Below are 21,318 nucleotides of genomic sequence, written 5' to 3'. Positions count from 1 at the left end.
TGTACTTACCTACATCTAAGGTATTTTTATTGTTGATTTTTTCTTGAGAAAGTTGACTGCACTTTTTATTTTATTAAAATATAAGTAGGTACATTGACTTCACCAAACTTACAATTAAAAGTAACCTAAAATTAAAACTACCTACAAAACTAAAAGAAAGTGAGAAAGAAAGAAAGTTGAGAAAGTTGTTTCCACTTTTATTACACGCTTTCGTATAGATTTTGTTATTCATATCTGTACCTATCTTAAATTTGAATATGAACCATTTTAGGGTGCCTGATGGAGCTAAAGCATGCCGTACTTACTTAACAAATAATAACTTGTAATCAAATTCATTATCTGTTATTACAATCAGAATAAGCCTCCGGCTTAATACCTACTTGCTGTCCTTACTTGAACCAAAAACTTTTTCCAAGCCATCGTACGAGTAGGTACTACCCACTAAAACTAATATACCAAGGTGCGTAGCCAACAAGCCAATCGTTTACGTTATGTAGCGAACATAACGCAACTGCCACTGTAACACAATGGAAGAGTGTGCAAACGTAGCGCAAGCGATCGTCACCTTGGATAGACCCTGGCATGTTTTGAGACCATTAAATCTGCAGATTATGTTGAAATTTTATAGAATATCAACTATTTAACTTCCATTTCATGAAAATAAGGACCAATTTTAATGCTGAGTCCTTATCTTGAAGTCTGTTTCAATACAACTGACAGTTTTGTTTAACAAAATACCTTTTACGAAAACTGGTTGGAATACCGCACGTTACACTTAGGCGAACAGGATTTGTACTTTGATTCATTCATTAAGTACATGATTAGTGATTACCGAGCACAAGCAAACATACGCCGGGTGACTTGTAAGTGAAAGTAGGGGAAAATAGCTTTCCATGTTCTAGTCACACAATTTCATGTGTAAAATTTATTAAAATAAACAAAATTGTTGCGCGGAACTAGACGAAATAATTTGCATCGGGGCTCGTATTAAAATGTCATTTTGTTATAATTAGATCGCGCGTGCAGTTCGCTCGACAACACCGCGTATGGAGAAAAAAAGGTTCATCAGCGATTTGGCCTAGTTTGCAGTTAGATAAGTGCAGCGTAAGATGACAGTTGACTGATTGACATAAATAGGTACCTACCTACCTATTTAAAACTTTTAAAATTGTAATTTGACATTTCATACTCGACCGAGAAAACTAAACGCAACAGTGTAAAACAACAACTTATTCAAAACAGAGGTTCATTTCCATTTGAATGTGCGCCCGGTCCATTGTTTATTCGTCTTTTAATACTTTACGCAAAAACCTATCTCGCCTGGGCTTTAATTTATCTTTGTTTGGTGCCTTTAGATTTACTCTTTGAGGTTCTAGTCGTACTCAGTTAACGATCTAGACAAGCGGCCCTGTGGTTTACTAGGCTCTGAGTCAGTTTTATTTAGGTTGGAATCTATTAAGGGGACACTTTTTTGGGTTTGTTTTTGGGGTTCCGTAGTCAAAATGGCAAAATGAGACCCTTATAGTTTCGTTGTGTCCGTCTATCTATTTATATGTCACAGCTAAATATTTTAGTAAAAAATTATAACATACGTAGGTGTATTTTGTGAGCAGGCTATTAATTTTAGAAGTCTAAATTAAAGAATAAATATTAGTATGGAGTGCTCCATATAATATATGTTTTAGTAAGTAAATAAAATCGATTCTTGTTTTCGAAAATCCAAAAAACTGTGTCAGCCCCTCTAAGTTTTAAATTGCACCAGGTTTATAGCATAGGAGTATGAATGAATATACATAATCTTAGTTTTTATTTAAATATTTCAGGGATAGTTCTACGTCATGTGCCCATTTATATAACTTATCAAATTCTCTTAATTATGACACATTGTTGGTCAAATCGATATAGGTAGTCGTAAATCTCTTACTATATAGTGTGTAAACCCAGAACGGGTAATAAATTAAACCAGATATTGAATTTATCCGTGTGATTATTAATTAAGAAGTTTTTGTAAGTTCCACTTAATTATATCCACGTAATTGTTTTTTTTTAATTTATCGAGCATTGCTGCAATAGTTTACTAGTTTACAAGACATGGAATTACGAGATACGAGCTATTTTAAAACGTTGACAATTATTTTAAAAAGCTTGTATGTTGCTTTCGGTTGCTTTACATTGCGGGTCGAATTATTTTGTATGGATTTTCATTGTATTTATTTATTTATATAAGCAAAATTTATCTCAATATACTTCTTAGGTCTTATACTAACCACCGTTTAAATACTCGCCCGTATTTAATTTACACTCAGTATTTATCGGATTTGGGCTGGGTACGCCTAAGTGCCACGCATTATACATAAGGTCAACCATATTTACGTCAATGCTCAATATAAAGGCGCATTTAGTTTTTAAAATAGGTATATTATTGATAAAAGTATTTACCTAATATGCTTTCCGCTTGGGACCAACATAAATTGATTTTGTATTTATTTCCGTAATTCAAGATGCGCTAAAATCATTGAGACAAAATCAATAACTTGTTTAAAAATATATGATTAGGCTTACCTAATTACAAAGCTTAGCAAAACAATTTCTTATAGTATTAAGTACGTTTTGTAAAACTACAAATGAAAAAAATTTAAATATCATATTAGGCTATTTGTAGCATAGTTAGTACTAAAATAAAATATACCAAAATTGCCACGTGATAAAACGTTTTATTTACAATTTAAAAGGATAAACACCTTGCCTTGATAGTTTAAAAAAAAAGGTAACTGCCACCGAAATCAGCTAAGCAATAATATAGGTAATTTTTAATAAGCACCGTGCCACCGAAATCAACTAAGTAACAATATAAGCACTGTCAAGGCAAGGTGTTTATCCTTTTAAATTGTAAATAAAACGTTTTATCACGTGGCAATTTTGGTATATTTTATTTTAGTACTAACTATGCTACAAATTGAGCAATGGGATGCTCCTCTCCATTAATATTTTGTATGATATTTAAATTTTTTTCATTTGTAGTTTTACAAAACGTACTTAATACTATAAGAAATTGTTTTGCTTGATTTTGCCACTAAAATTTGAATTTAAAGCCTCATTAAAGTCACTAAGTACTTCGTTACAGATCGCTAGATAAGATAAAAAAGATTAACGTTTAAGCTTTTATATAATTTCACTTCGTGCGTTAAAGGTTAAGTACTTATTTTAAAATGTCTGTCAAGTTCGTCCTCTCCCGTACCTTTAACCTTCGCTTATACTCTATTAAGTTTCGAAGTCCGAACCTAACACACTGAATGCAATAAATCAGTAAGTATCATTAGTCATTACATATATTTTTCATTTATCCTGCTCAGTAACTTCACTTTTAATATATTTCCCTACCCTACCCAAGAGAGTTCAATTTTATAAAGTTTTTTTTTATTATTGTTACCAATTGCAACAGCAATTCGGCTCAAATAGTTTTTTTAAGTTTTATTCGGATATCTCCCAATTTTGTAAGGGTAAAATAAATGGTGATTATTTCGACAAAATAACCCATTTTACCCTCTTTTTGCTCGAGCGCCAAAACATGTCAGGTGCAATCCCTTTCAACCCTTGGTTTACAATCTACTATTTCATTTGCTCCAATTTGTGACAGTAATACGACACGGATTAAATCACTTTCAGTCCTTTTCTCAAATAAACAATGATTCATTTTCAATTATGAGAGATGAAAACTGAATTACCAGTAAGCTTGTCGTCGATTTACTTACCAGTCATGTGTCTGTATCCCATCTCTATTTAGAGTAGGATGAGTAAATAATTACTTTTAACGCTGAATAAAGGGTAGGTAGGTACTGTTAAGAATCAGTGTGTTATGGCCAAGGTGAAGGCCAGTGTAGTAAACCTGTCCATTTAGAATCCGGGCGCGATCTGGGCGGAGCTACGTGTCCCGGTTAAGTTTAATGGCTCTAGATTGCAGGCTTTCTATCCACCTAGCTTAGTCTTTAACGAAGTTTAGCATTTATGTAGGTTAATAAGTTTATAAAATAAATTACCTACTAAAATGTTATTATAACTTACTTTACTCATTAGGTGTGTCACCGTGGAGATTTGTTTAAGTGTCAATTCTACACTCATCGAGACGACTTTAATGAGGTTATCAATTAGGTTGAGTTGAATGTACATATATCAATATGGCAATCATCATCTGACCACCGCAGCTTAAAATGGAAATTATTTATTAAAACTTAACTTTGCCTTCTGCGTTTCATTTGTTCTAACTTTACTAACTTTAGTGTTTTAGCTAAGTATGTAGGTACTCAGATTAGTTGGACTGTTTCATAATTGCCGACCAAGGCAACCCCTATTCCTAAGAGCCAGCAATTCCTCAATAAGTAAAGTTCTCAACACAATCCACGAATTAAGCATTCCTTGGATCTTTCGAGTGATCGTTAGCCAAGCTCTGGAGTGCTGAGTGGAGCAAGCATGGGGCTACAAGCGTGGTCGGGGTAATGTACTTAATATTGACTTCAGTTAACTTTTGGAGTACCTACCTTCTCCAGAGATTTCAACTATTTTGGAACTTAGTATAGCTCTAGACAAGTATATTATACGTCACCTTAACTATTGGCTAGTAAATAACTATTGGAATTCCGTGTTTTCATATTTGTTTCAATGAATTAACAAGGCTAATTTATAAACGCAATGCCGATATTAAAGTTAATTTTCATGAAGGCATTAACAATTTTAAGTTATCGATACAATTCGGGTTATATAGCGTGTAATCCGTATTTTTATTTTATCGTGTTATTGCGAACGCGTAAGCGCCCGAAAAGTCGTGTCAACTACTGATGAATTGCTGGTGCAATTGGTGCATGTTGAGTACCTATAGATTCTATATTCTATATAGTTTGGAAAAAAAAGTGAAAATCGAAAAGCTGTTGAAACAGCATTCTAAATGGAGCCTGCTTGATAAATTATTACCTATATGTTAAGCTACTCCCTTGAGTTTTTCATACTACTATGAAGAAGAATCGTAAGTAATTTGAAAATTTTGAAATCATTTTGTTTAAATACAGCTCCTAAACCTGAGCAAAAACTAAAAGCAGGTTCCAAAAACTTATTTTATACATATACTCATGGACAAATTTAAAGAAACGCAAAAAAGTGTTAGTTACTGGATTACAACACCTACTCGTAAAGTGATTTCAAAATCAGTAACTAAACTTTTTTTTTCTGTCCTGAGTGTATATATGTAAATGCCACATTGCTTTCGGCCGTTTGAGTCAGTCTGTAGAATGGACCCGCAAGCATGATATCTCGTTACTGCGCGTTTGTTGCAACAAATCATTGTTTGTGACGACACGAGGCTGCTGCGGGCGTAGTTAAAGCCTTGAGCAGCGCTCTGAAATAGTTTTACGGGCAGAGTTCGCGTACCTACAATATTGCAGATGAATAGCTCAATTTATGCTTTGAGGTTTTCATAATTCAACTCCAACTAAAATATTAGTTTCCGTGAATCTAATTTTTGAACAAAGGAGTGTAAAATTGGGCTTACTAAAAACAGAACGAATTGTTAATTAGAAATGGAATGCATTCTAGGAACTGTTTTTGACCTCGATAGATAAAATTCATTTTTCCGTTCACTGCAACATTTGTTTTTTTTTATATTATACAACTAGGTACGTTGGTCGAAAGAGTAAATTAGGTGCTCACTCGCTTGAATTGATAAAGAATCAGGTTGATTTTCAGGAAATATATTTTGTGTATAGGAAATTTAAAGTTTATTCATAACTAGTTTAACTTAACAATCCCAAAAATATGGAGCAGCTTGTAAGCAATAATATGGTAATTTCTAAAAAAAATCTAATAGGGTCGGACCAAGCTAACTCTACATGGGTATAGCAATTAAAATAACAAAGTGCGGAAATGTCATCATTGATGACACTCTTCACTTTGTTCTGTTAAAGTCAATGCAAATTTACCTTAGACAGGATTTTATATGATATTCTGGAACTGGACTAGATGGATTCTAAGAATCCTATGAAAGGAGAATCCCGTGCAAATTATTTTTGGGAATGCCTTTAAGTAATCTATATTTAAACGCAGGTACTAGGGAGTCCGGTCACGAACCCATCGTAATATTGTAACTCTAGTTACACTGATTCGGTGCAAAATTTAAATTGCAGGGACAATCTCCACAATCTAGGTGATTTACTTAATCCGGTCCGTAGGAAAAAGGTATTAAAGCGCTTCGAGGTTTAACTTTAATTAGAGCTGTAATTACTAATCGATTTTAACACTGTAACCTTAAATTATAACGTAATCTGTTGACTGTAGATGATTCTAGGATCAGTAATTAAATAGCTAATTGTGTTTGCCCACCACCGCCGGTGCTTGGCGATGAAATTTATCACAAGGTACCTATTCTCAAAGTAACGTAAATTATCAATTTTTAGTATTTGTTGTTATAGCGTCTAGCTATCACGCTTCGTGCGATACAGCCTGGTGACAGATGGACGGACGGACGGACAGCAGAGTCTTAGTAATAGGGTCCCGTTTTACCCTTGGGGACGGAATCCTAAAAATGAAACCATTAGGACCGTGGGTGATGAGTTTAATATGTAGGTAGCCTAATAGTAGGTACCTACCTATACCTATTATTCGTTAAGGCGTAACTAAAATACAACTAGTGGCTCTGTGAGCTGTAGACCTCGCGAGCATATCTTATACCCCAGCATATAATTACTGGGGATCGAACCCAGACCTTCCGTGCAAACAAAAAAAGCGAACGTTTGCAAAATACACCATGATAGTTCTTACATGAGGTGACGAAATTTAGCTGCTCATTCTCAAGTAAAAACTAAATATCTTAATACCTCCAAAACTAGCGAAATAAAATTTCTGAATTTTTGGCCATTTAATCTGTAAACATGTCTTAAAAAGAATACACTCTTATACCGATACGACTATTTGTTTTAGCGCGAGCTATCACAACTCTTCCATTTTTGAACATTTCCAAAAACCGGCTCGACAAATTTTTTTTATCGAATCATAGAATTTGGTTACAAAATTTCACGAGAATCGTTTAAGAATTGCGACCTGTAGAGGAGAACATCCGGACATACAAAAGCAAAACGCCCGAGTCAAAACGTAGACCTTCGCTCCGGTCAATAATCTAATATAATCTGGCAGTGAATGCGTAAATGCCCGATTCGAACTTTAAAATACGTCAAGTAGTAAATCTAGAAACGATATGGATTAGATATGTCAGTGTCAAATCAAATGTGACGTTTCTTCAAACAAAAACATCACTTTTGACACTGACATATAATGGCATTAAAGTTCGAATCGGGCATTTACGGATTCACTGCCAGCGTGCCAGCGCGAACTACGCGCTACGTTCGTAGCCGATAACACCGGTTACATGGGAAAACCCATATGTAGCGAAAACCGCCTGCGAGCGGAAAACCCACCCCTAGGGGGTCGGTGGCAGTGAATGTGTTAAGATTTATTAGAAGACCAAGAATTGCAATTTGCCATTCCGTCGGTATCTCCGCTAGTTATTAGATCTCATCTGGGTCTATCTCATCTAGCTATTTAGTATGCGCCACAGATCACCGTCGGGACAGGGACAGCGCTCGCAGTCGTAACTCACGGGCCGTCTCTGCCTTGATTGATGTACTCTGTGCCAGTTAATTGCCTGAAAATGCATTTATTTTCGATTGGAATTGTCACAGAATGTACATTTAAAAGCTTATTTTATAGGTTTCCGGGTTAAATCGGATGTTTGGATATACGTACTCGGTCATTAGGTACTTAATTTCACATTAGGTATCTTCTTCACCTGTATTAAAATATATTCTTGGTTGTCCTTGTCATTCACGGAATAATCGTGTCCCGGCCATTTGCGAGGCATGCACGAAGCCGAAACCAACACATAAGAGTCCTTTTCGACTCTTAAGTAAAATGTAACAAGTACCTACACCGGGCTGATGTTGCCCCTGCCCGTGCCATGAACACGCACGCAGAGGTAGCATTAGCACCCAAGGTGACGAAGCTCCCCCGAAAGTGTTCTGGTACGTGAAGATGCTACTCCCTAACGGCTCCCCACAAGCTGTTTTGCGTTTACCTACTGACTGCACTAGTAAAACCAGCGGGCCAAGGGGTCATCACTACTAGGACTCCTATTCGACAAGCGACGTTTGACGTATCGTGTTGTTCTCCCGGAAAAAATCATAAGTTCTCGAATACGTACAATGTCAACATTTGACATTAACAATCCACAGTTAGGATGACAAGCAAACCAAACCGAACCACCCTTAGTTTAGAGTGGAGTTTTGGTTGTACCAAATGATCCACCGTTGATGGAATCAATACTCAGAATGCGATAAAATCAACTGTTGATTTGACGTGGATGCGAAATCTGACAGTTGTACGTGTCGAATTTGGCCCTAGGTACACGTTAAAAGTAAATTTTATCGGAATATTATCAGCATATTTTGGTTAAATATTTACACGGCTTTTCATTTGATTGAAATACTTCAAAAAAGTTACGACAAGCCGTAGGTATGTACCATCTAAACAACCGAAAGTGAATTAATTTCAAGGCGTGAAATATTTCAAGTTACTTTGTCGGTCTGAGTTATTTTGGTTAACCGCCGATGCTCCAATTGAGTTAATATTGTGTATTAGGGTAGCTTCGCAAAATTACGATATAATTTGCCGGGTAAATTTATTAAAATTATGTATTATTTTAGCGAACTCAGGGCCGTCGGCTGGACGGAAACGCCTTTGGACAGAGTAGCATGGCGGTCTTTGGTGTAGGAGGCCAAGATCCACTTCGGTTCGTTCCGCCACATATGTAAGTAATGCATATTTACTTTTTTAGAAGCCGTCTGAACGTTTGTTAGAGTAAACGTGATCTGCCAAATCCTCGTTTTGAGTCTGGGCTGCCACTGATCTGTACTGGGGTGATCTTGGCCCACATCTCACGCGGGATACCTTCCGGCAGACATGACCAGTCCAGTATTGACCGTACGTTTAGTTGCGGAAACGATTGTTTTAGACAGAAGAAATTTCAATAAAATATACGAGTTACATGCAGACGATGTCACAGGCAACGTTAGTTAATTGATTATAACACTTATAACTGAAGACATTAAACTGATTAAGCGTGCCTAAAGCTGGGAAAGATTTATCGAAGTTCCTTTAAAACAATATTTCTTCTCCCAATTTAAACGAATTAAAATCGATGCTTTAATCAGGGTCGCAATCAAGTCGAGTGACGTGCGCAAATAAATCCGCCGCCGTCATGTCGCCATCAATATGTTTTCGGAATAGCCGCCCATCCGTCGCAATAATTACTAATACGAGAGTCGAAATGCCAGTTCACGGGAACTCTTTGAAATACTAACGACAAACGAGCACGCCTGGTAACTAGAATATTGGTGTTTGAACTGCCGGTAGTTTTAAATACGTGTTGTCGACTATTCATTGAGCGTATGAAGTATACTTATGTATACTTAGGCTGATTTTGACAGCATCAATTTTGCAGCATTAAGGTGACAGTCCATTTCCAACGACAGCTGCATTACTGTTCATTTTACTATGGAAATTGACAATGACAGCGACGGGAGTGCAGCTGTGGTTAGAAATGGAATGTTACCATTATAGTAACATTCCATTTCTAACCGCAGCTGCACTACCGGTACTGAACGCGTCGCTGTCATTGTCAATTTCCATAGTAAAATTGACAGTAGTGTAGTGTCGTTGGAAATGGATTGTTACCCTTAATGTTGCAACAGTAATGTTGCTGCAGTCGCCATCTGAATGTCACCTTTACGTGCACGAACAATGCCTTTACGTACACATCTAATATAAAAAAAAAAATTTTCCATAATGTCAATATCTAGAGAGGAGGATGGGGACTACCGACTACGTTTACTTCGTTATGGAGAACCGGTCTTCCCCTTTCCTCTTAATATGGAACTTTGTCTTTAGGCAGCTTGCTAAAATGTGTCTAAGTTTTTGCTTCCCGTTAAAGCATATTTAGTTGACGTTAACAACTTGAAGACTAATCTAAGGATGACTCACGTTAGACCGGGCCGTATAAAACCCGGAGCTTGCGGTGCATCGTTTTCTATGGAAAGCGTCAAGTGTCACACGTCATACTCGTAGAAAAGTAAGCGCCTCCGGAAGCTCCGGCCTGGACACGGTCCGGTCTAACGTAAGTCATCCTTTAAGGTGTATCATGTTCAGTAAGCTGTGTAAGGTAAAATAGTGTTAAGAAAAATTAGAAAGAAGTCAGAGAACTACAAAAAATGTGGCGCGTATTTTTTTTAACGCTTATAAAATAATTTAGTAAAATACCTAGGTACTACGTAATTGTAAAAAAAATGCTCGGGTTAGGCGTGGATGAATTACCACCACTCCATTTGTATTAAAATTCTGAGCGGCTGTCACTTAAAACAAATGCTGTTTTGTTTATGTGTACTTTGTACCTACGCAAAATTCCGGTTATGGTAAAAAAGGTCCAAGTTTGTTTAACAAATTAAGATACCTTCTCTGAATATCCCTTTAGCCTATATTGCGTGGTTCTGTTTCCATCATGGTAATCTAAATAGAAATTATGACGGTTAATTCGAGGGCCCTATTTCACCAACGTGACAAATGTCGCATTTGTCGACATCACTGTCACTGACGTCACAGGCCTCCATAGGCTACGGTAACCGCTTACCATCAGACGGGCGGTGTGGTTGTTTGCCACCAACATGTTAATTTAAAAAAAACTCCACTATATCGCCAGTAAATAAGTATTTATTTTGCGAAGCTAATGACAATTGTCACAAGAAATATGACAATTGTCACGAAATTCCGACACAGAACTCATTTGCTGTCAAGAATTACCGAAAGTTCTTTGAAATCTTGTGACATTTGTCATCATTATCATCATAAACATCACAATGATGGTGACAAACAGAAATACGGCCCGCCCGATGGTAAGCGATAACCGTAGCCCATGGATGCCTGTGACGTCAGCAACAATGAGACTTGTTGAATTGTCGCACCTGTCACGTTGGTGAAATAGGGGCCTGGTCCGTTTTAATTTGTAGGTAAGTACCTACGCTCCAGTTTGTTTTTAGCCCCATTGCTTAACAAGTTGACGAACTCCTTTGATCTTTTAGGTCAAGCTGTTATTGAATAAGCTTTCTTTTCTGCGGGCAAAAACGTTTAATATTTTTTCTACGTACTCATCAACTTTAATTTGCTTTGAAAGATGTTTTAAGACTTCATAGACAGATTCACTAAAATCATTCACTTTGTAATGTTAAATAGTCTACGGTATATTTGGACCGACATTAATAAAGCATAAAAAACAGCTTAGTCAACTATTATAGTTGCCAAAATAAATCATAATATGTATTTCGATAAAATGCGTACTTGTTTAAGAAGACTCTTAATACCGTCGCGGTAGATACCTACCTGTCAAATTTATCTCTATTTAAACACGTGATTGGTACCTATGTAGGTACGAATCACAAACTGTTATATTACATAAATATTACAACACACCGTAGAGATTTGTTTTGCCTTGAAAACTTGGCTTAAAAAGTTTTATGCTTTGCATGTTCGCTCAATTGTGTTAAGAAGCGCCAAACAATTTAAATGCTTACCTGATAAAAAATAATTCTATTCTGACAGTATATTATATACTTATCTTCAGTATTTTATTTAATTTTTGATAACAATGTACCTACATAATTTTAATTATTAAGCAATTCAATGTTCGACACAATAATTATTGTTCAGAATAACGAAATAAAGAATGAGTTGCCCAGGAGGCCAATTAGAACTTACATTTTGATTTCTAAATTATGTCATTGAATTTAGTTATTATTCGCCTATGCGTCTCGCTCGTGCCAATACATGTAAGAACAAACTGTACGCGCGACTGATTACAAAATTAAATCATTTAGATATCAAAAGCCTTTAGGTACGTTCGAATTGGCCTCCTGTATTCTTATACATATACTCGCGAGCAAAGAAACGAAATTACTTCACATGTTTTGCTTCACAGCTCAATAAATTGTCCAATTTTCATGCAATCCTGAAGAAAATAGTATCAAATCAAAGCTAATTATAACCCATTGTAAATCCGCTAACAATATTCAGTATTTGGATATCAGATATTTCTTGACATTAATTATTCTCTTTAATAAAATCAATTCCGATTATATTATGTTTCTAGTTATTCTACTTTACTGTACTTATTGACTTTGTTATTTTTCTTGTTTACTGTTTTTGACGTTTCCTCGTATTCATCTTTTCATTTTTATTTGATGTTTAATTGTTTTATTCTTTATTTCTACTTGACGATCATAATAAATGAATAATGTATTCATGTAATTGACATAGCTTAGCAATTTATAATATGATATTATTGAATAAATAAAACTAAACACTTCAATTTCATTTATTAGGTACAGATTTGGTGACTGCTTTTCCAAGCGTTTTTAGTCTACGAGTGTTCTTAGAAATCAAGGATTTGAAAGAGACAGGCCCCTTATTTGCTGTCAGATAGTTGAAGTAGAAAATATGGTACAATGATTTCATATATTGACTTTTCAGTTACCTACATTATTCAGCTGAACATAGAAAACGTGTTTAGTAGTTAGATAATTAGGTTAGGTCTGAATATGTCATAGCCTAATTTGAGCCCTCGACAATATACAGTGCCAGCCACTTGAATAGCCTCACTCACCAAAATTAATATTTCTCATAGTAATATAAAAACGATATATACATTAAACATTAAAATAGAAATAAAACAAGAAGCCTTGTAATAGTAAATAAAATATTTATTGTTATCTAATCAAAGTTTTAAGAAATAACGTCTAACAAATAATTGGCCCTTCCACTTGAATAGCCTCACATGCTAAAGGATACTTTTTAGTTATTAAAACTCTTTCGTTTAATATTTTGTATACCTTCCATTAGACCTTATTAATTCGAAAAGGCTACAAATATAATGACCACCAAAAAATACTTTGGTACCCTAAATAAAAAAATCATGCTTACCAAAAAAAATTACTGAACACCAAAAAAATAAGGCCTAAAATTACAAAAGTACCACCGTTTTAATTACGACTGCACTTCAAATTGTATTCGAATACCAAATATATTGAATGATTACCAAAAATCATTAATGATCACCAAATCTTGAAGACCAAATTAATGCGATATTTTTACCTAAATAAACACTATGATTACCAAAAAATGTATACATATTACCAAATAAAGTAAAATGCTGCCAAAATTATTAGCCCCTCCCGCTCTACCCCCCGTACCCCGCACCGCATACCTATCTAACCTAACCTACTTTTCTAGGAGCATACTGAAATGCTACTAGAAAAGTAGGTTAGGTTTGTACTGCTATCAGTTAAGTGGGCTAGGTTAGCACTGCGACCCTTACAGAAATGAATTGCTACTAGAAAAGTGGGTTAGGTTAGGTTTAAACTGCGACCCTTACAGAAAAGAAATGCTACTAGAAAAGTGGGTTAGGTTAGGTTTGAACTGCGACCCTTACAGAAACGAAATGCTACTAGAAAAATGGGTTAGGTTAGGTTTGAACTGTGACCCTTACAGAAACGAAATGCTACTAGAAAAGTGGGTTAGGTTAGGTTTGAACTGCGACCCATACAGAAACGAAATGCTACTAGAAAAGTGGGTTAGGTTAGGTTTGAACTGCGACCCTTACAGCAACGAAATTCTACTAGAAAAGTGGGTTAGGTTAGGTTTGATCTGTGACCCATACAGAAACAATTGTGGTTACAATTTTGGTGGTTATTTACTATATTCGGGTGTACAATGATTATTTTGGAGTCATTTGCTTTAATAGGATAGCAAGATTTAAAAATTTGGTTATAATTTTACATTAAAATGGAGTTCTAATTTTCAATCATAAGTTCTCGAATACGTACAATGTCAACATTTGACATTAACAATCCACAGTTAGGATGACAAGCAAACCAAACCGAACCACCCTTAGTTTAGAGTGGAGTTTTGGTTGTACCAAATGATCCACCGTTGATGGAATCAATACTCAGAATGCGATAAAATCAACTGTTGATTTGACGTGGATGCGAAATCTGACAGTTGTACGTGTCGAATTTGGCCCTAGGTACACGTTAAAAGTAAATTTTATCGGAATATTATCAGCATATTTTGGTTAAATATTTACACGGCTTTTCATTTGATTGAAATACTTCAAAAAAGTTACGACAAGCCGTAGGTATGTACCATCTAAACAACCGAAAGTGAATTAATTTCAAGGCGTGAAATATTTCAAGTTACTTTGTCGGTCTGAGTTATTTTGGTTAACCGCCGATGCTCCAATTGAGTTAATATTGTGTATTAGGGTAGCTTCGCAAAATTACGATATAATTTGCCGGGTAAATTTATTAAAATTATGTATTATTTTAGCGAACTCAGGGCCGTCGGCTGGACGGAAACGCCTTTGGACAGAGTAGCATGGCGGTCTTTGGTGTAGGAGGCCAAGATCCACTTCGGTTCGTTCCGCCACATATGTAAGTAATGCATATTTACTTTTTTAGAAGCCGTCTGAACGTTTGTTAGAGTAAACGTGATCTGCCAAATCCTCGTTTTGAGTCTGGGCTGCCACTGATCTGTACTGGGGTGATCTTGGCCCACATCTCACGCGGGATACCTTCCGGCAGACATGACCAGTCCAGTATTGACCGTACGTTTAGTTGCGGAAACGATTGTTTTAGACAGAAGAAATTTCAATAAAATATACGAGTTACATGCAGACGATGTCACAGGCAACGTTAGTTAATTGATTATAACACTTATAACTGAAGACATTAAACTGATTAAGCGTGCCTAAAGCTGGGAAAGATTTATCGAAGTTCCTTTAAAACAATATTTCTTCTCCCAATTTAAACGAATTAAAATCGATGCTTTAATCAGGGTCGCAATCAAGTCGAGTGACGTGCGCAAATAAATCCGCCGCCGTCATGTCGCCATCAATATGTTTTCGGAATAGCCGCCCATCCGTCGCAATAATTACTAATACGAGAGTCGAAATGCCAGTTCACGGGAACTCTTTGAAATACTAACGACAAACGAGCACGCCTGGTAACTAGAATATTGGTGTTTGAACTGCCGGTAGTTTTAAATACGTGTTGTCGACTATTCATTGAGCGTATGAAGTATACTTATGTATACTTAGGCTGATTTTGACAGCATCAATTTTGCAGCATTAAGGTGACAGTCCATTTCCAACGACAGCTGCATTACTGTTCATTTTACTATGGAAATTGACAATGACAGCGACGGGAGTGCAGCTGTGGTTAGAAATGGAATGTTACCATTATAGTAACATTCCATTTCTAACCGCAGCTGCACTACCGGTACTGAACGCGTCGCTGTCATTGTCAATTTCCATAGTAAAATTGACAGTAGTGTAGTGTCGTTGGAAATGGATTGTTACCCTTAATGTTGCAACAGTAATGTTGCTGCAGTCGCCATCTGAATGTCACCTTTACGTGCACGAACAATGCCTTTACGTACACATCTAATATAAAAAAAAATATTTTCCATAATGTCAATATCTAGAGAGGAGGATGGGGACTACCGACTACGTTTACTTCGTTATGGAGAACCGGTCTTCCCCTTTCCTCTTAATATGGAACTTTGTCTTTAGGCAGCTTGCTAAAATGTGTCTAAGTTTTTGCTTCCCGTTAAAGCATATTTAGTTGACGTTAACAACTTGAAGACTAATCTAAGGATGACTCACGTTAGACCGGGCCGTATAAAACCCGGAGCTTGCGGTGCATCGTTTTCTATGGAAAGCGTCAAGTGTCACACGTCATACTCGTAGAAAAGTAAGCGCCTCCGGAAGCTCCGGCCTGGACACGGTCCGGTCTAACGTAAGTCATCCTTTAAGGTGTATCATGTTCAGTAAGCTGTGTAAGGTAAAATAGTGTTAAGAAAAATTAGAAAGAAGTCAGAGAACTACAAAAAATGTGGCGCGTATTTTTTTTAACGCTTATAAAATAATTTAGTAAAATACCTAGGTACTACGTAATTGTAAAAAAAATGCTCGGGTTAGGCGTGGATGAATTACCACCACTCCATTTGTATTAAAATTCTGAGCGGCTGTCACTTAAAACAAATGCTGTTTTGTTTATGTGTACTTTGTACCTACGCAAAATTCCGGTTATGGTAAAAAAGGTCCAAGTTTGTTTAACAAATTAAGATACCTTCTCTGAATATCCCTTTAGCCTATATTGCGTGGTTCTGTTTCCATCATGGTAATCTAAATAGAAATTATGACGGTTAATTCGAGGGCCCTATTTCACCAACGTGACAAATGTCGCATTTGTCGACATCACTGTCACTGACGTCACAGGCCTCCATAGGCTACGGTAACCGCTTACCATCAGACGGGCGGTGTGGTTGTTTGCCACCAACATGTTAATTTAAAAAAAACTCCACTATATCGCCAGTAAATAAGTATTTATTTTGCGAAGCTAATGACAATTGTCACAAGAAATATGACAATTGTCACGAAATTCCGACACAGAACTCATTTGCTGTCAAGAATTACCGAAAGTTCTTTGAAATCTTGTGACATTTGTCATCATTATCATCATAAACATCACAATGATGGTGACAAACAGAAATACGGCCCGCCCGATGGTAAGCGATAACCGTAGCCCATGGATGCCTGTGACGTCAGCAACAATGAGACTTGTTGAATTGTCGCACCTGTCACGTTGGTGAAATAGGGGCCTGGTCCGTTTTAATTTGTAGGTAAGTACCTACGCTCCAGTTTGTTTTTAGCCCCATTGCTTAACAAGTTGACGAACTCCTTTGATCTTTTAGGTCAAGCTGTTATTGAATAAGCTTTCTTTTCTGCGGGCAAAAACGTTTAATATTTTTTCTACGTACTCATCAACTTTAATTTGCTTTGAAAGATGTTTTAAGACTTCATAGACAGATTCACTAAAATCATTCACTTTGTAATGTTAAATAGTCTACGGTATATTTGGACCGACATTAATAAAGCATAAAAAACAGCTTAGTCAACTATTATAGTTGCCAAAATAAATCATAATATGTATTTCGATAAAATGCGTACTTGTTTAAGAAGACTCTTAATACCGTCGCGGTAGATACCTACCTGTCAAATTTATCTCTATTTAAACACGTGATTGGTACCTATGTAGGTACGAATCACAAACTGTTATATTACATAAATATTACAACACACCGTAGAGATTTGTTTTGCCTTGAAAACTTGGCTTAAAAAGTTTTATGCTTTGCATGTTCGCTCAATTGTGTTAAGAAGCGCCAAACAATTTAAATGCTTACCTGATAAAAAATAATTCTATTCTGACAGTATATTATATACTTATCTTCAGTATTTTATTTAATTTTTGATAACAATGTACCTACATAATTTTAATTATTAAGCAATTCAATGTTCGACACAATAATTATTGTTCAGAATAACGAAATAAAGAATGAGTTGCCCAGGAGGCCAATTAGAACTTACATTTTGATTTCTAAATTATGTCATTGAATTTAGTTATTATTCGCCTATGCGTCTCGCTCGTGCCAATACATGTAAGAACAAACTGTACGCGCGACTGATTACAAAATTAAATCATTTAGATATCAAAAGCCTTTAGGTACGTTCGAATTGGCCTCCTGTATTCTTATACATATACTCGCGAGCAAAGAAACGAAATTACTTCACATGTTTTGCTTCACAGCTCAATAAATTGTCCAATTTTCATGCAATCCTGAAGAAAATAGTATCAAATCAAAGCTAATTATAACCCATTGTAAATCCGCTAACAATATTCAGTATTTGGATATCAGATATTTCTTGACATTAATTATTCTCTTTAATAAAATCAATTCCGATTATATTATGTTTCTAGTTATTCTACTTTACTGTACTTATTGACTTTGTTATTTTTCTTGTTTACTGTTTTTGACGTTTCCTCGTATTCATCTTTTCATTTTTATTTGATGTTTAATTGTTTTATTCTTTATTTCTACTTGACGATCATAATAAATGAATAATGTATTCATGTAATTGACATAGCTTAGCAATTTATAATATGATATTATTGAATAAATAAAACTAAACACTTCAATTTCATTTATTAGGTACAGATTTGGTGACTGCTTTTCCAAGCGTTTTTAGTCTACGAGTGTTCTTAGAAATCAAGGATTTGAAAGAGACAGGCCCCTTATTTGCTGTCAGATAGTTGAAGTAGAAAATATGGTACAATGATTTCATATATTGACTTTTCAGTTACCTACATTATTCAGCTGAACATAGAAAACGTGTTTAGTAGTTAGATAATTAGGTTAGGTCTGAATATGTCATAGCCTAATTTGAGCCCTCGACAATATACAGTGCCAGCCACTTGAATAGCCTCACTCACCAAAATTAATATTTCTCATAGTAATATAAAAACGATATATACATTAAACATTAAAATAGAAATAAAACAAGAAGCCTTGTAATAGTAAATAAAATATTTATTGTTATCTAATCAAAGTTTTAAGAAATAACGTCTAACAAATAATTGGCCCTTCCACTTGAATAGCCTCACATGCTAAAGGATACTTTTTAGTTATTAAAACTCTTTCGTTTAATATTTTGTATACCTTCCATTAGACCTTATTAATTCGAAAAGGCTACAAATATAATGACCACCAAAAAATACTTTGGTACCCTAAATAAAAAAATCATGCTTACCAAAAAAAATTACTGAACACCAAAAAAATAAGGCCTAAAATTACAAAAGTACCACCGTTTTAATTACGACTGCACTTCAAATTGTATTCGAATACCAAATATATTGAATGATTACCAAAAATCATTAATGATCACCAAATCTTGAAGACCAAATTAATGCGATATTTTTACCTAAATAAACACTATGATTACCAAAAAATGTATACATATTACCAAATAAAGTAAAATGCTGCCAAAATTATTAGCCCCTCCCGCTCTACCCCCCGTACCCCGCACCGCATACCTATCTAACCTAACCTACTTTTCTAGGAGCATACTGAAATGCTACTAGAAAAGTAGGTTAGGTTTGTACTGCTATCAGTTAAGTGGGCTAGGTTAGCACTGCGACCCTTACAGAAATGAATTGCTACTAGAAAAGTGGGTTAGGTTAGGTTTAAACTGCGACCCTTACAGAAAAGAAATGCTACTAGAAAAGTGGGTTAGGTTAGGTTTGAACTGCGACCCTTACAGAAACGAAATGCTACTAGAAAAATGGGTTAGGTTAGGTTTGAACTGTGACCCTTACAGAAACGAAATGCTACTAGAAAAGTGGGTTAGGTTAGGTTTGAACTGCGACCCATACAGAAACGAAATGCTACTAGAAAAGTGGGTTAGGTTAGGATTGAACTGCGACCCTTACAGCAACGAAATTCTACTAGAAAAGTGGGTTAGGTTAGGTTTGATCTGTGACCCATACAGAAACAATTGTGGTTACAATTTTGGTGGTTATTTACTATATTCGGGTGTACAATGATTATTTTGGAGTCATTTGCTTTAATAGGATAGCAAGATTTAAAAATTTGGTTATAATTTTACATTAAAATGGAGTTCTAATTTTGGTGGTCATTTACTATTTTTGGGTTTACAATGATTATTTTGGTGTCATTTTATTTAATAGGATATCACGATGTGAAAATTTGGTTATCAATTGACATTAAAATGGGGTTTGAAATTTGGTAATCATTTACAATTTTTGGGTTAATAATGATTAGTTTGGTGTCATTTCCTTTAATAGGATAGTAAAATGTAATAAAATTGGTAATCATTTCACATTAAAATGGTGTTATAATTTTGGTGATCATTCATTATTTTAGGGTGGTAAAGTACATTTTTTTGGTATTAAATTTTATTAAATCTGGTGATCAGTTAAATAGCAGCCATTCGAAAATATGATTAGGTAGTGTGAACGACAGTTCAATAAAACAATCCGATGATTCAGCAAGACGTATATTCACGTACTCTCCGACACAGTTAAGTAAGTTACATCAAATCACAACGTTTGGATATAACAATCTGACAACACGATCTGCACTCGTTCGTAGTCTCACTCGTTCTGCCCCCCAACCGTAGTGTCAGTTGCCGCCATCTTGTCTCACCGGAAGAGTTACGATTAGAACTGGCGCGACCAATCGGGAGCCAGCACGAAATGTCAAATACTCACTTCCGCTACTTATTAAATGAATATATTTTGATAAACAGTCTTAACACTGTTTATCAAAATATACAGATATTTAAATTACATATTTTAATAATTAATTATGACAATGAAATGCTAACAGTCGGCCTTTCCTGACTTTTTATCGTCTCGATAAAATGCCAGTAATCAGTAAACTATAAACTATGACATGCCTCAATTTCAACAGTTAGGGTTTAATTTGACAATAATAATGTTTATTTTCCTAATTTTAAAATGTTAACAAAATTAGGATCCATTTTCTTTTCATACTTATTCTACTATGTTATATTTGTAACATATTATCTATCCATAACACTGGTTTAACAATAATGATGCGATCATTTTAAATATTTATATTGGACATTTCCAAAACACAACTTACATATAAATCGCAGTACTGGAGCCCCCTTCATGTCTCCAATACTGCCTCATATAATCTAATCACAACATGGAGCCCCTTCATGTCTCCAATATTGCCTCATATAAACTAATCACAGTACTGGAGCCCCTGCATGTCTCCAATACTGCCTCATATAAATAATAACAATACTGGAGCCCCTTCATGTCTCCAATACTGACTTATATAACTAATTACAATACTGGAGCCCCTTCATGTCTCCAATACTGCCTCGTATAACTAATCACAATACTGAAGCCCCTTCATGTCTTCAATATTGTCTCATAACAATTAATCATAGTACTGGAGCCCCTTAATGTCTCCAATACTCTCTATAGCCTTGAATTCGACATTAAGAGTCTCAACAAGTCAATGTACACGTTAATCAACCATAACTTCAATGAATTGTAATAATTCTATCGTAACACATATTAACTCGTTACACATTTTACTAATCTACTCATATCATTGTTAATTGTATATAATACTTCCTTCGCCCAGATGCGAGACTTTTACATTACACTTCCTTGCCAATCAAAAGTTACGACTCATCACTTTCACTGCTAGAATCAATATCATTACTCCTATTGAATACCATCCAACGATGCATTTTGTCAACTGAGAAAATCCCACTAAACG

Source organism: Cydia fagiglandana, chromosome 2, assembly GCF_963556715.1.
Source record: "Cydia fagiglandana chromosome 2, ilCydFagi1.1, whole genome shotgun sequence".
NCBI lineage: Eukaryota > Metazoa > Arthropoda > Insecta > Lepidoptera > Tortricidae > Cydia > Cydia fagiglandana.
Note: the sequence above shows the minus strand (reverse complement) of the source record.